The sequence below is a fragment of the Pelmatolapia mariae genome, linkage group LG7 (assembly GCF_036321145.2).
Source record: "Pelmatolapia mariae isolate MD_Pm_ZW linkage group LG7, Pm_UMD_F_2, whole genome shotgun sequence".
NCBI classification, from domain to species: Eukaryota; Metazoa; Chordata; class Actinopteri; order Cichliformes; family Cichlidae; genus Pelmatolapia; species Pelmatolapia mariae.
In genome coordinates this window covers 28,690,435-28,706,606 of record NC_086233.1, presented here as the reverse complement: position 1 = coordinate 28,706,606, position 16,172 = coordinate 28,690,435, and the positions used below count along the sequence as shown (strand labels likewise).

At 40.4% G+C, this 16,172-nt stretch overlaps 1 long non-coding RNA gene across 1 annotated transcript; it reads left to right on the top strand.

Moving 5' to 3' along the window:
• The first annotated feature begins 6,464 nt into the window (after positions 1-6,464).
• LOC134632134 (uncharacterized) lies at positions 6,465-16,065 on the top strand. Its single transcript, XR_010094449.1, has 3 exons — positions 6,465-6,651; positions 13,139-13,201; positions 14,565-16,065. It is a non-coding gene; the product is annotated as an uncharacterized LOC134632134 (long non-coding RNA).
• The last annotated feature ends 107 nt before the right edge of the window (positions 16,066-16,172 follow it).

The window sequence follows — 16,172 nt, the reverse complement described above, 5'->3', positions numbered from 1 at the left end:
GTGGTGGTGGTCGTTGGGTCTGGATTGGGGAGGGTGGGGGTTGTCGTTGAGACTGGATTGGGGAGGGGGAGGGTGAAGGGGGGAGAAGTGGAAGGTGTGTTGGGGGTCATTGTCTGAAGCAGTGTCTCTGGGGAGGGGAGGATGAGGCGTGGGAGTCTGTCCGTCTCAAACCTGCAGTAGAATGTATTTAGCTCGTTGGCCAGGTCTTTGTTTGCTTCAACAGTGGGTGGGGGGCGTCTGTAGCTGGTGATTTCCTGCAGGCCCCTCCACACTGACGCAGGGTCGTTGGCTGAGAGCCGTTCTTCCAGCTTCTGGGAGTAGATCCTTTTAGCTGCTTTGATCTCCTTGGTCAGTGTGTTCCTGGCTTGCTTGTACAGGGCCCTGTCACCACTTCTGTAGGCGTCCTCCTTAGCTTTACGAAGATGTTGGAGTTTAGGAGTGAACCATGGTTTATTGTTGTTGTATGTGCAAAAGGTCTTTGTTGGCACACACACATCTTCACAAAAACTGATGTATGATGTCACAGTGTCCGTGAGCTCATCCAGGTTATCAGATGCAGCTTCAAAAACAGTCCAATCAGTGCAGTCAAAACAGTCCTGTAGTTCCTGCTTTGCTGCGTTAGTCCACTTCTTCACAGTTTTGACTACAGGTTTGGCACGTTTGAGTTTTTGCCTATAAACTGGAATAAGATGGACCATGCAGTGATCAGAATGTCCCAAAGCTGCCCGGGGCACAGAGCGATAGGCATCTTTTAGAGTGGTGTAGCAGTGATCCAGTATGATGTTGTCCCTGGTGGGGCAGTCTATATGCTGTCTGTATTTAGGGAGTTCGTGGTTGAGGTTTGCTCTGTTAAAATCCCCAAGGATAATTGTAAAGGAGTCCGGGAATTTCCTCTCCAGGGTGGTGATCTGGTCAGCCAGCTCGCACAGTGCGTTGTTCGCGTTGGCCTGAGGAGGGATGTAAACTCCGACCAGCATGAAGGAAGAAAACTCCCGCGGTGAATAAAACGGTTTACAATTGATGAAAAGACTTTCCAAGTGTGGGCTGCAGTGTTTCTGTAACACTGTGACATCAGTACACCAACCTTCATTAATGTAGAAGCAGACTCCACCACCCTTTGTTTTCCCTGAGAGCTCCGTTTCGCGGTCCGCCCGGTGAAGTTGGAAGCCCGGCAGATTTAAGACAGCGTCTGGGACACGCTCACTGAGCCAGGTTTCAGTGAAGCAGAGGGCAGCAGAGCGTGCAAAGTCCTTGTTAGTCCGGTTTAAGAGCAGTAATTCGTCGACTTTGTTTGGAAGAGAGCGGAGATTCGCGAGGTGAATGGAGGGGAGTGCCGTGCGGAATCCTCGCCGACGTAGTTTCACCAGTGCACCAGCGCGGGTCCCCCGTCTGCGTCTCCTCCAGGAGCCACAGAGAGCTGCTGCGCCTCCAACTAAAATCTCCAAAAAACTTTCCGGGTTTGTGAAAAATGGATAAGAACTATAGTGAGACGACTGCCTGATGTTTAGCAGTTCATCTCTGGAGAAAGTGATGTGGTCTGAGTGACCAAAAGCGCAGAAAATAAACAAAAACAAGAAAAGTGCGAGAGAGCGCAGTACCGAGGCTGCCATCCGCGGCGCCATCTTGAAACAAACAAATGCAGGTTTTATGAAGGTCTTGCTAATATATTTCATTTCTAGTGTTTAATGTTGTAGATTTATTTATCTGTCTGTCACGATGGGAGCTGTTAGGATCAACTGATTCAGTCACTGATAAACCTGAAGTCCTTCAGTCATGTAGGAGGTCAGAGCTTCATGTTTATGGGATTCATGTGCAGTTTAATTGCATCTGTATTTATGTCATTTAAAGTTGATTGGCAGGTGATTGTGTGTGAAACCATGTAATCACTGTAAGTTCATCAACACCTTCACCATGTTTAAATACGATAAGATAACATGACCTTTAGTAGTCCCACACGTGGGAAATTTGTTTTGTCACAGCAGGAAGTGGACAGTGCAAAAGTTCTGAAGCAATAATTAGACTACAATAAGAATAAATACAGTACACAACTGTACAGAATAGAATAAAATCAAATACTATATACAGTAGAATAAAATATACAATAGGATAAAAATAGAATAAAATGTTGTACACAACTGAGTAAAAATACAACGATGCCAGAAAGGAGTATTGCACTTAGTGTTATTGCACATGTGTGGGTGTGTGTGTTTGATCAGTTAAAGTCTTTGTTGTGGAGTCTGACAGCAGTGGGTTGGAAAGACCTGCGAAATCTCTCCGTCCCACACCGTGGGTGCTGCAGCCTGCCACTGAAGGAGCTGCTCAGTGCTGTCACAGTCTCCTGCATGGGGTGGGAGATGTTGTCCAACAGGGATGACAGCTTAGCCACCATTCTCCTGTCACTCACCACCTCCACTGGGCGCAACGATTCATTGAAACGTGCAAATATTCCAATATCCATTAAAAAAAATACAGAATATGAAGGAAAAACAAAGCTTTTACAGTTTTAACGAGCTTGTAAGTGAATGTGTGGTCTGACCTATATCCGTCAGCTCACTCTGAACTCTCTGAGCAGCTCTCGGTCATCTGTGTGAGGATCTGCAGGAACACTTCTCCAGGCTTCTTGAAGGACATTCAAAGCTCTTCCTTGGATGTTTCTGCCATTTGTTGATGATTCCACACTTTTATGTCATGCTGAGCTTTGTGCTCTGGGAAAGCCAGCCCATGACTGATAGTGTTATCGTCTTATATCTCACATCACTGCTGAACTGTTTTTCTGTTTCTTAAGGACGTGACTTTGACATACTGTTCAGAAAATATTCCAAACTTTGAATCAAAAATATTAAACAAATTAAGGGCAGCTTTACACTTTTGGACATTACTGTGCGCTATCGAAGGAAATATTGACAAGTGTTTGCTTCATACATGGATTACAGAAGTAAGAAAAAGAGAAGTGACCTTTTAAAACTCAGTTTCAGCTTCGAGGGTAACCGTGGTGCTGGTCATTCTTACAAAGCTGTCATGTTTTAGAGCTTTGGATGGTCTTTCTTAACTTCCAGGCAGCCAATGTTATTTTTGTAAAGTACAGAGTTTCATCTGTGTGCTGTTAGATTTCTATTTGTTTTTGTTTACATTAAAATAAACTGGAAATATGAAGCAGATCCCCGATGAACCCCAGGAGTCATTGTGGGCTTGTACTGATTGCTAAACCAAGCTGCACAAGATTGGACTGAAGTAAAGCAAAGGCTGCCTTGAAAGTAGGAAAACGATATGAAACCATGACAGTGAGCTTTGGAGGATTTCTTCAGTCACGTTTTTATGAAGCATTTGTTTATAGCATTAAAATGAAGTGAGCTAAAACTGTAAAAACACAGAACTGGTCCTTTAAATGTGTTTAGCAGTAAGTGTTGTGGTGCTGGCAGAAGTGATCTTCAGTCAGAAAGGTTGATGGTCAGGATGAACCTGGACAATTCTCTGTTTATATGTGTCATATCTTTTGTATGATATGGGATAATTATTGATAGAGACAGACGTAGCCTTGTACTTACATTTCTTGCCGCCTGTCAACACTGCATCTCCTGCTGTTACAAACGGCTCTTCTGTGTTTGTGTCTCATCGTTCTAGTGATGAATATTTATCGTCCACCATGATCTCAGCCTATTGTTCTGGTTCTGGTTTTGGAGAGTAGACTGTGTGTTGATCTGAGTCCTGTGAATTATTCCCAAGACAAATTAAAAATGTCCTCTGGTGCCGTGTTGTTGCACAACAAATATGATTGAGGTGTCAGAAACGGTCTGGCCCTGGTTATTGTCTCAGATATGGTGCACGTCTTATCCTTTCTGCTTCTGTGGGTTTCCTTCTTTTACTTCTTGTTATTTTCCTAAAATGTTTTTCATTGTGACAAAAATATCTGCTGGAGTTTATGGTGCACTAAAACCTTTATGAAACAGTTGCACTCACCGTTAAAAGGCAAGCCAGAAAAGCAGTGTAATGCAAAGTTATTTAAGGGCTAGATTTATTGCAATGGGTGTGTTACGTTCCCCTAAAAGGGTCCAGGCGATGAAGGGGAAGTAACAAAATGTGTCTGGGTCAGAAAAAGGAGACAGAGGCAAAATGGTTAAATTAAAGAGTTTTATTAAAGTTTCTATTGATACTAACTGAAACTAACTAACTGTGCTACATATGACTTATATGTCATATAGCACCAGCCTCGGAGGAACGTTGTCCTGTTTCACTCTGTACTGTACCACTGTACATGGTTGAAATGACAATAAAAGTAATAATTTGACCATCTCAACTTTTTCCTTTTATTGGCTTCTTCTTTGCCGCTCTGCCAGAAGGCGCAGCAGCCTGGAGACCACTCTTCAGTGTGGATGCTGTGACTGGTGTTTGACTCGTGGGTCATTCCATCTCAGTCCATCAAACATTTCCATCAAGACTGTGATCATCAGTCTTTCTTGAATTAATTCCAAGGAAAGATGATCTAATTTCACACACACACACACACAAACAGCCACAGCATGAAATTACATGGAAACGGTGTCTATAGGACCTTTACTTCATCCTAAGTCATCCTAAGAAAAATTAGTTATAGCAGGCTGATGTTCATGTGATGTTCTGGCCAGTCTGAAATAATTTACTTAGCAGTAAATGAGACAGTGGCCAAAATGTAAAACTGTTCATTTAAATAAATAAAGCAGTAGGAGATTTTTTAATTTTTATTTTCTTTATTTTCATTTGTTTTTAACTACATTTTCTCTTTTTCCATAGTTTTTTTTTTTTAGTGCTCCCCATCAAGTGAACCCCTCACCTGAAGTTTTTTCACTTCAAGCCAATTAATTTCAATCCAATTGGATTGAAATGATCAACCCCAACAATCAAATGATCCCCTATGAGCAAGCACTAGGCAACTGTGGAAAGGAAAAACTCCCTTTTAACAGGAAGAAACCTATGACAGAACCAGGCTCAGGGAGGGGCAGCCATCTGCCATGACTGGTTGGGAGATGAGGGGCCAAATAAAACATAAAAGAGAGCACAGTATAGTTACCACAGGTTGGTATGGTCAGTAGAACGTGGTTGGAAAACATTACTGTTCTTTAAAATGTAACTGGTGCACATCGACAATTGCAGTAGGGCTCGAGTAGATAATGAGCACAATTCCACAAATAGCAGCTGGGACATTCACTTCAGTTGAACATCTTTGAGTAGGCCCAGCAAGCAACAAGGCCCGCTGTGGCAAGACCTAAACCTACTTTAAGTAGTCGTTTGGCACCACAACACCACGAATCACTAGTCTGAACCTCGTCAGGAGGATTCTCCAGCTGCAGAAGTTCACCAGCAATCTGACATTCCTCTTGCACATTGTTCACATCACCCGATACATTTTGTTTTTGCACCATACTGAGCACATCCTTAAGATCTTGGGCCGTCTGTAGCCTTGTTTCTAAAACTTTATAAAGGTCATCTATCAGTTCCCACTTGTACACAATTTCCCTGTACTGTCTTTCTATTATGTCATTATTTTGAATTATTAGACGATGAGCTTCTCCCGCTTGCCGCTCAAGTGTGTGTAAAGCAGCAATGCTCCTTCTCCGCTTAAAGAGAAACGCTTGCTTTTTTTGAATCTCATGCAGATGCATCTGAATGGTTTTAATCTCTGCTCTGTTCTGTTTTGTTATTATTTCATTGTTTTTAATTATTAAATCCTGTGCTTCTGACACTTTGCACTCAAGATTTTCCAAAGCTTTCCTGAGATTTGTGTTATCTATCTTTTCTCCATCTCTCTCACTTTCAACATTGGAAAGCTCAGCAGTAATGCTGCTGTTCTGCTCAAGGAGAAATTCTTCCTTTTCCTGAAGCTCATGGAGCTTCAGATTAATGTTTTTAATCTCTGCTGTGTTCTGTCTTTCTATTATTACATTATTTTTAATTATGAAAAACTGAGCTTCTCCCACTTGGCGTTCAAGACTTTCTAAGCCAGCAATGCTCATTTCCTGCTTAAGGAGAAACTCTTGTCTTTTCTGAATCTCATGCAGATGCATCTTAATTGTTTTAATATTTGCCTGCATTCTTGTCTTATGAGATACCTGTGCCTCAGTCTGTCTTTGTGATGAATTATTGAATCTTTCCTGTGACATTTCTTTAAAAACTTTACACAAAGTGTCAAAAGAAAAAAAAGAACGCTTGTTGAATTCTTTAAATGTAAAAGTATTCCCTTTCTCAAAGAATACTAGTTTGCAAGAACAAATCGCTGTTTCTGAAAATGCTCCAAGTGAAACTGTGTTTAGGAAGGTGAAAGTGGGGTATTTAAGCATTTCTGTGGCGGCGACAGTGACGTCAGCGCTTTGATCTTCTTTGATCTTCTCATACAAAAGCGCTGACGTCACTGTCGCTGGAACCCATCAAAGTGGAGCGTTTGCATTCCGCGCATGCTCAGATCATGCGTATTGAAATGAACGGGAGTGTGTTTGGGTTTCAATTGTTTACCTCTGTTTTAGCCATTGCTTAGGCTTCGGTTCTTTGTTGTGCAAGAAAAACAACACCACCGCAACTATAAAAGTGTATTTTTAATTTTTATATTTGTTAAGCTTGAACAGCGAACGTTTCCTTTGTTTGTTTTTCCACTGAGCGTCAAGAGCAGACCGATGTTATTTGGTGCGTAAACAAAAACTCCAGTCAGTTTAGACCCATGGAGTCGGCTTTAGGTCTGAGCTTTAATTATGTTTACATTTTGATTTCTAAAAGACAATATACTAGTTATATAAGAAAAAAAGTGCTAAGTTTGATGAAAATAAGTTGTATTCCAAAACTGACGGATCATTTAAAGTATGAGAAACCTGTAATGAGGTTTTGAGCTGAATCTTTGCGTTGTGGGGCAGATTTTTGCAGTTTTTGCTGGTTTTTTGAACATGTTGTTTGAGGAATTGGTTGACTTTAATTTCTGTATAGAGTGCAGCAGAGATGAAATGTTTTGTTCAGAAAATATTGTTCTCAAATTAACAACTTTTTGTTTTGTTCTCTTACACATTTTCACTAAAGGTGCAGTGCTAACATTTATGCTATAAAAGAACTACACCAGAGTAATAAGACTTGAACTTCACTGTGAGAGCCAAAGGGAATGTTTAGGTTTTCTTTATTTCTTATGGTGGCACTTTAGATTTTCCCCGCACCTCAGATAATTGCATCCTGGGGTCGCACGTTATTTACCTGACGTTCTCAACACGGAGGTTGGGGGAGTGGTTTGGTTGCAAACTTTTCTGCTGACCGTCATTTTAGCACGTCAGTTAATACATTTGTACATTTGTTTTGAATCAAAGCGCAAAGTTTGTTGTTTTGTTTTAAAATAAATACGCAAACACAAATGGGACTAAGTGGCTCATTGGAGACACGTCACACATCCACATTTGCGGATGGAAGTCCCAACATTCAAATGTGTTTTATCGCATGACATCGCATCGCATTATTTAAGGGCTAGATTTATTGCAATGGGTGTGTTACGTTCCCCTAAAAGGGTCCAGGCGATGAAGGGGAAGTAACAAAATGTGTCTGGGTCAGAAAATGGAGACAGAGGCAAAATGGTTAAATTAAAGAGTTTTATTAAAGTTTCTATTGATACTAACTGAAACTAACTAACTGTGCTACATATGACTTATATGTCATATAGCACCAGCCTCGGAGGAACGTTGTCCTGTTTCACTCTGTACTGTACCACTGTACATGGTTGAAATGACAATAAAAGTAATAATTTGACCATCTCAACTTTTTCCTTTTATTGGCTTCTTCTTTGCCGCTCTGCCAGAAGGCGCAGCAGCCTGGAGACCACTCTTCAGTGTGGATGCTGTGACTGGTGTTTGACTCGTGGGTCATTCCATCTCAGTCCATCAAACATTTCCATCAAGACTGTGATCATCAGTCTTTCTTGAATTAATTCCAAGGAAAGATGATCTAATTTCACACACACACACACAAACAGCCACAGCATGAAATTACATGGAAACGGTGTCTATAGGACCTTTACTTCATCCTAAGTCATCCTAAGAAAAATTAGTTATAGCAGGCTGATGTTCATGTGATGTTCTGGCCAGTCTGAAATAATTTACTTAGCAGTAAATGAGACAGTGGCCAAAATGTAAAACTGTTCATTTAAATAAATAAAGCAGTAGGAGATTTTTTAATTTTTATTTTCTTTATTTTCATTTGTTTTTAACTACATTTTCTCTTTTTCCATAGTTTTTTTTTTTTAGTGCTCCCCATCAAGTGAACCCCTCACCTGAAGTTTTTTCACTTCAAGCCAATTAATTTCAATCCAATTGGATTGAAATTATCAACCCCAACAATCAAATGATCCCCTATGAGCAAGCACTAGGCAACTGTGGAAAGGAAAAACTCCCTTTTAACAGGAAGAAACCTATGACAGAACCAGGCTCAGGGAGGGGCAGCCATCTGCCATGACTGGTTGGGAGATGAGGGGCCAAATAAAACATAAAAGAGAGCACAGTATAGTTACCACAGGTTGGTATGGTCAGTAGAACGTGGTTGGAAAACATTACTGTTCTTTAAAATGTAACTGGTGCACATCGACAATTGCAGTAGGGCTCGAGTAGATAATAAGCACAATTCCACAAATAGCAGCTGGGACATTCACTTCAGTTGAACATCTTTGAGTAGGCCCAGCAAGCAACAAGGCCCGCTGTGGCAAGACCTAAACCTACTTTAAGTAGTCGTTTGGCACCACAACACCACGAATCACTAGTCTGAACCTCGTCAGGAGGATTCTCCAGCTGCAGAAGTTCACCAGCAATCTGACATTCCTCTTGCACATTGTTCACATCACCCGATACATTTTGTTTTTGCACCATACTGAGCACATCCTTAAGATCTTGGGCCGTCTGTAGCCTTGTTTCTAAAACTTTATAAAGGTCATCTATCAGTTCCCACTTGTACACAATTTCCCTGTACTGTCTTTCTATTATGTCATTATTTTGAATTATTAGACGATGAGCTTCTCCCGCTTGCCGCTCAAGTGTGTGTAAAGCAGCAATGCTCCTTCTCCGCTTAAAGAGAAACGCTTGCTTTTTTTGAATCTCATGCAGATGCATCTGAATGGTTTTAATCTCTGCCCTGTTCTGTTTTGTTATTATTTCATTGTTTTTAATTATTAAATCCTGTGCTTCTGCCACTTTGCACTCAAGATTTTCCAAAGCTTTCCTGAGATTTGTGTTATCTATCTTTTCTCCATCTCTCTCACTTTCAACATTGGAAAGCTCAGCAGTAATGCTGCTGTTCTGCTCAAGGAGAAATTCTTCCTTTTCCTGAAGCTCATGGAGCTTCAGATTAATGTTTTTAATCTCTGCTGTGTTCTGTCTTTCTATTATTACATTATTTTTAATTATGAAAAACTGAGCTTCTCCCACTTGGCGTTCAAGACTTTCTAAGCCAGCAATGCTCATTTCCTGCTTAAGGAGAAACTCTTGTCTTTTCTGAATCTCATGCAGATGCATCTTAATTGTTTTAATATTTGCCTGCATTCTTGTCTTATGAGATACCTGTGCCTCTGTATGTCTTTGTGATTCCTCTCGATTCTCTTTGTCAGAAGGTGAATAATTGAATTTTTCCTGTGACATTTCTTTAAGAGCTTAACGCATAAATCACTAAATCCTTCTCTTTCTCAAAATTTCCTGGTTTGCAAAAACAACTCGCTGTTTCTGAAAATGCTCCAAGTGAAACTGTGTTTAGGAAGGTGAAAGTGGGGTATTTAAGCATTTCTGTGGCGGCGACAGTGACGTCAGCGCTTTGATCTTCTTTGATCTTCTCGTTTCAAAGCGCTGACATCACTGTCGCTAAAGTGGAGCGTTTGCATTCCGCGCATGCTCAGATCATGCGTATTGAAATGAACGGGAGTGTGTTTGGGTTTAGGTCTGAGATTTAATTATGTTTACATTTTGATTTCTAAAAGACAATATACTAGTTACATAAGAAAAAAAAGTGCTCAGTTTGATGAAAATAAGTTGTATTCCAAAACTGACGGATCATTTAAAGTATGAGAAACCTGTAATGAGGTTTTCAGCTGAATCTTTGCGTTGTGGGGCAGATTTTTTGCAGTTTTTGCTGCGGTTTGCAAGCGCAACCCTTGCAGTTTTTTAGCTTTTGTTGTTTGAGGAACTGGTTGACTTTAATTTCTGTATAGAGTGCAGCAGAGATGAAATGTTTTGTTCAGAAAATATTGTACTAGTCCTGATGATCCTGTACATGAAAAGCAACATGTGCATATCTTTAAGGAGCATAATGTTGCAGATTGACACGCTCTTAACTGGAGGCAAAGTTCCAAATTAACCACAGACTTTTTCTGAAGATCCCTTGACATAGCAGTCAAACATTAGAAATTCACATGAAAATAAAAGTGTGTGTGGTAAGACTTGACTGAAGTGGCCAAAGAAGTGCAGGAGAAAAATGCTGTCCAGTGTAGCAAGTGATTTATTCACCATTTAAATCAACGGATTTAAGGTCAAACTGCACACAGCTAAACTGACCTGTTTTGTTTTTTTTATTCCTGAACACCTGCGTTCATCTGCTTAAATAGTCAATTCACCCTGGACTATTCCATTAGGGCAGGTAAGGCAAACATATTCTCCGACCTATACTGCTACTCTTCCTAGCAATAAAACTCTACGGTATACTCTAGACATCTTACAACAAATCCTGTTTCTCTACTAACACTCTAAAATCAGCTTTATTAAATTACAGGGATTCTCCCCCTTCTTCTCCTGGTCTCTTCCTGTGACCTCAGATTAACCAGGAAGCTATAAATGCAGGAAGTAAAACAATATTTCCTCCTTTTGTTCCTAGAACACAGGTAGGTGAGTTCAAACAAAACCAATTAACAGTTAAAATAAATACATGTTAACTTAACAAACTTGTAGGAATTGATTTAAACCAAGATGTTATGTTACATAATCTGTAAAAAAGCAAAACATAAACAAACCCGGGATAGTAGATGTTTGCCTATTGCAGACTACATATGAAATATGGTTAAATCAAAACAAGAATGTTAACTAAGAATATGGACAAGTGGTGTTCTTACCCACTTTGTCACAATGTTCTCAAGTTTCTAGTCATGAAGAAGAATGTTACATCTTATCTGTCACAAGTAAGCAAAATGAACCCACTGCTTGATTAATCCAACAGCATGATTTTTCTTCATTACCTAAAAAGGAGAGCCCAGTTTTTGATGGTGATCTACTTCAGTACCTGTCATGGTCTGGGTGTGTTTGTGTGCCAGTGTTTTGTTTTTTTTCTTTTTTTCTTTCATTGAGCCGGCAGTTTCCCTCTGGGAGGATCCACAGTGTCCCTGCTAATTGCTCTCACCTGTGGGTAATAAAGCTGTCGAATTATAAGGCCAGCGCTCTCAACTTCGCTTTGCCAGATTCGCAGCTAACCACAGTTAATGCAGGCCACTGTTGTGTTTTGTAAACGTCATAGTAAATTACCTTGCCCTTGTACCTGCATGCCTCAACATCAGGAGTTTTGGATTTCTTACCACTCATCCGGATCACTCTCCCCTCCACGCTGCTGATCCACCTGCGACAAGGAAGCAGTTTACAGGAACTTTCAGAGCCAATATCTGCCAGCATTCTTCTGGAACCATACCTGAACTTGGTTACTCTTGTTTCAGTGACTCTGACCCTTGCCCAGGACCCTCCATCCAGTCTGACTCTCCCTTTGGCCCCCAAATCGCAGAACTGCAGTTTCATTAATTGAAATCTCACTTACTGTTTGCTTAGCTCAGATTGATTGCATAAGTGCTCCATAGTTTTGGCTTTGTTCACGGCACAAGTGTAAACTCGCTGCTTAGTTCACAGTTGAATAGCCTTGTTGCATTCACTTGTTTTCTAAATAAACTTTGTCACTTAAACGTTCCCTGTGCTCCATCTGCATCCTGCATTGGAGTCCTTTTCTCTCGGGTCGGCTACGACTGTGACGCAGACTTTTATTAAATGATTTGAACACAACATTGAAAGCAGAAATAAAACCCTAGAGGTTTTCTTTATTATTTAGAACAATACACAAAAGGACAACCAAGAGAACCTGTGAGGAGTTGCCTACACATGACTTCAGAAGCAGGATTCAGAAAGTCTTTGTTACAGCAGCATTTTGGCAACATCATTGGCTGTTTCTCGTATACGAGGAAGACCAACTGGTCAAAAGTTACCAGTACTTTTTATGCAAAAATGCTGATAAACTCAATTTATTTGAGTTGTCTTAATTTAGAAAATACTAAGTAAGCCGGAAGTTTTGCTTCTCACTGCGGAAGGATGAAAGATGTGTTTTGAAAATGCCAGGTCACTACCGTCCTTCTCCCTCGCGGATCAGTTCGCATGTTCATAGTGCCAGCATTTGTTATGGAATATGTTGATCAAACCTGGAGAAGCGTCAGCTCAAGATGTTATCATCGGGTGAGAAAGCCGAGAAAGACAAAGCTGATTCTGATGCGTCGGGTCCGCTCTGTGTTACGTCTTTGTGTGGAATCCGTGTGCCTGCTCTCATTTGCTGTTTGGTGGTTGTGGAAATAGTTTTGTGAGCTTTAAGGCACCGAAAGCGCTTTACAATGCCATTATTCATTTACGCTCACATTCACACACTGGTGGAGGCAAGCTACGGTTGTAGCCACAGCTGCTCTGGGGCAGACTGACAGAAGCGAGGCTGCCATATCCCTCTGGCCAACACCAGTAGGCGGTAGGGTAAAGTGTCTTGCCCAAGGACACAACGACCAGGACAGAGGCCGGGGATCGAACCGGCGACCTTCCGGTTACAGGTGCCCTTCCCAATCCCCTGAGCCACGGTCGCCCGTGATTGCACAGCCATTAAGGATGAAATCAGTTTCTGAAAAATGTTCTGTTTTTTTCTCCCTCTGCTTGCTTCTTACTGTCTTTGAGGCTCGGGACCAGCACTCCTGTTGTTGGACAAAAAGAAATCAACTCAGTGTTTTGGTTTTCCAATATATTAGCAACTGTCAGTGAGATTTATATTAATCAGGCTGAACTTTAATCATACTTTAGATCAGCCTGTTTTACTTATTGTTTAATTTTGCTATGGTTTGGGAAAGTTGTTTCTTTACTGATCTTTTCCTGTCTTCTGTTATTAGACTTGAGATATGACTGCACTATGCTGTTGCTGTGACTCCAGTTAATTCTACAAGACATGCTGTGTAAGTAAACAAACAACAACAGTTTGGTCTGCATTTCTTGAAAGATCACATCCCCCAAACTTAGTTTAGAGGGTTTACACTGTATATAGTGAAGTCTGCAAGTTTTCTAACAGCAAAATTTGTTTTGTGCCCAAATCATTTTGCACATCATTAGAATGAAAGTTATTGGCCATGTTTGCATAGCCCTTTTTAAAATGATGCTTTCATGACATTATTGTGTGTTGAGAAAATATATTTTACTGTTATTTTATCATTGCATCAGAATCATATGTAATAAGCATTACATTAAAGCATTTATTGAAGCTATTGACATTACATTAAAGTTTGGATGACAGTGACTGTTATAACCTCATGTTAATCTTCTATTTACAGGTGTTAGTATAATCATATAATCTTTCATTGCAGGTGTAACCATGATCATCTTTATACATATTGCCCCCTGGTGCTTATTATGGAGTTGTGCTCAAGTCAGTAAGGGTTAAAAGCTACAGTCAGCGGGATGTCTGACTGATCTATTGAGGGAAGTGGCTCAGAGCGTAGAAGGCCGCACACGCTTACAAAACACATATACCATGTTATGCATCATTATCCTTTATTCATTTATATTCTTTTATTAAGCTTTGAGTAGTGGCATTTGATTAGAAGATTTATTCAACATATTAGCTGTATGGTTTCAGTTAGGTTATTCCACATATGAAGAGTTGGCCTCTGTCCTTACAGACAGAGTGAATGCTGAGGTCGAGGCACACACGCACACACACAAGCAGTAGTTAAACTCATGTGAAGGGGAGAGTTCAAATATTTAGAAAACAGTTTGCAAGGCCTTGTAGCTGTTTGATTGTGCTTGCAGGAGAGACTGTTTGTTCCAGGGGATAAGCAGAGTTAGAAGATTACTGGGAAGGATTTGGCCTCGGGAAGAGGAAGATGTTCTTTTAATGTGTTAAAAGTTGTCAACATTGATTGTATTGTACCTACTTTACGCATGAGGGGACGTTCTAATACCCTGAGGTTCATAAAAACTATTGTTGTGTGGTTTTCGGTGAGAGATCGATGCTGTCGGCGCGCCGTATTCATCTCCCACACGTGTGCATTAAAATCATCGTTTTGACTTGACCCGGCCGGACCAGTGTTGTTATTTTGGTTTTCCTCTTGTATCCATCCCCAATATTTTGAACTCGTAACAGTGTTGGTTGGTGGTCAGGGCTATCCAGACTGACAATTGGGACATTGAATGTCAACTCTCCAGTGGGGAGGGAGCCTGAGATTGTCTAAATTTGAGTCTGTTCTATACCAAATGCAGAAAAAAATATTTTAAGAAAGCAATTAAGTTCATGTTCCAAAAAATATGATTGTTTGCTTGCAGGACAACAGGAGAGATGGGTCCTCCGTCACAGATGGTGTGGTCAGTGAAGATGGTCGCCTGCAGGTTCAAGCTCATTGCATCTCCAACCCACATCCACTGCCACTCTACTTAAGGGAAGTTAAAGACTAGAGCAGGGCGATATGGCCAAAAATATTTATCACCATATATATTTGAAAATTTGCGATAACGATATAACTGACGATATAATTGATGCGAGACAAAATACAACTCCACAACTAGCGCAAAAAGAAAAAACCCCATCCATTTATTTTCACTTAAACAAGCAGCTGTTTTTTTTATGCATTAAAGCTATATCAAAATTTAACAGTGCAAATGCAAATTCCTTGCTGAAAGTTTAACCCAAATGCATTTCCAGTAGAAATGGGCTGACATATCCTGAGCATAACCATTTATAATATCCACTGAAGTTAAAAAGAGGTGCTTTGCAACATTAAACTGCAGTGTGCCAAATAAAAAAGCCAAATATGTATTTTTCGGACCATAAGGTGCACGGGATTATAAGGCACATTAAGCGAAACAAAGCAGTCAGATAAATCAAACTTTATTCTACTCATTCTTCTTGCTTCCTCCACTTCTGTACCATTGATTCATTAATGCTGTATTCTATCACAGCTGCTCTATTCCCATGTTGTTGCTGTATATTAATGACTAACCTCGTATTGTGGATGGATTATCTCAGTTGTTCTCCTGACTGAAGTTTGGTCCGTTTACAGCATCTTGCCATGTGATTGCATTTGTCCCTAACCACCACGAACCCTCACGTTAACCTTTATCGAGTGGAAAAGTATTTTATCTTGATTATATAAGTAATGTAGGAGCCATATGAGTTGCTCTTTTTTGACTAAGTGGGTTGGTTTAAATGGACTCACTGTATTGGTGCACAGGTGTGGGGCGTGCCTCATGGGTGTGGTAGATGATAAATGTGGTTGCACTCACCTGTTCACTGCACCTGATGTTGGTGAGCAGAAAGGTAGGGTGAGCATGAGGCAAAACTTTCTGTTGATCGCAGCTTGAGCGCAGCTTGAATGACTTTGATAGATTTTGACTGTAACTTGATGTTTTTTGTATAGTTGTGCACTAATTGATGCCATAGGCCAAGTTGTTATTTGGCATACTAATTGGTAGTGATGGGTAGATGAGGCCTCGTGAAGCGTTTCAGCACATTCCCCAAACTGTGTGGACACAGTTTTGCTGTTTTGCTCCATACTGACACCTGCTGGACCTTAAATATCATTGTAGGCAACTTACTTGAGACTCACAACATTTCACAACAATTCAATGACCTAGTCATACTTATACACTGTAAGGTATTGTACTTTCTATGGAATCATTTTATATCTTTTATGTTGCAAATATTGTAGACATCACCAGTGTGTGAATGGGTGGATGACTGGATGTGTAAAGCGCTTTGGGGTCCTTAGGGACTAGTAAAGTGCTATACAAATACAGGCCATTTACATCTTTAAAATATAGTGTGAATCACATTAAATGAAAATTAAGATAAAAGTATTGTGAATGTAATATTACCCATTCGACTCAGTTTATTATAAATTTCTATTCAGAAATATAAGTTTATCCAATCTTTTT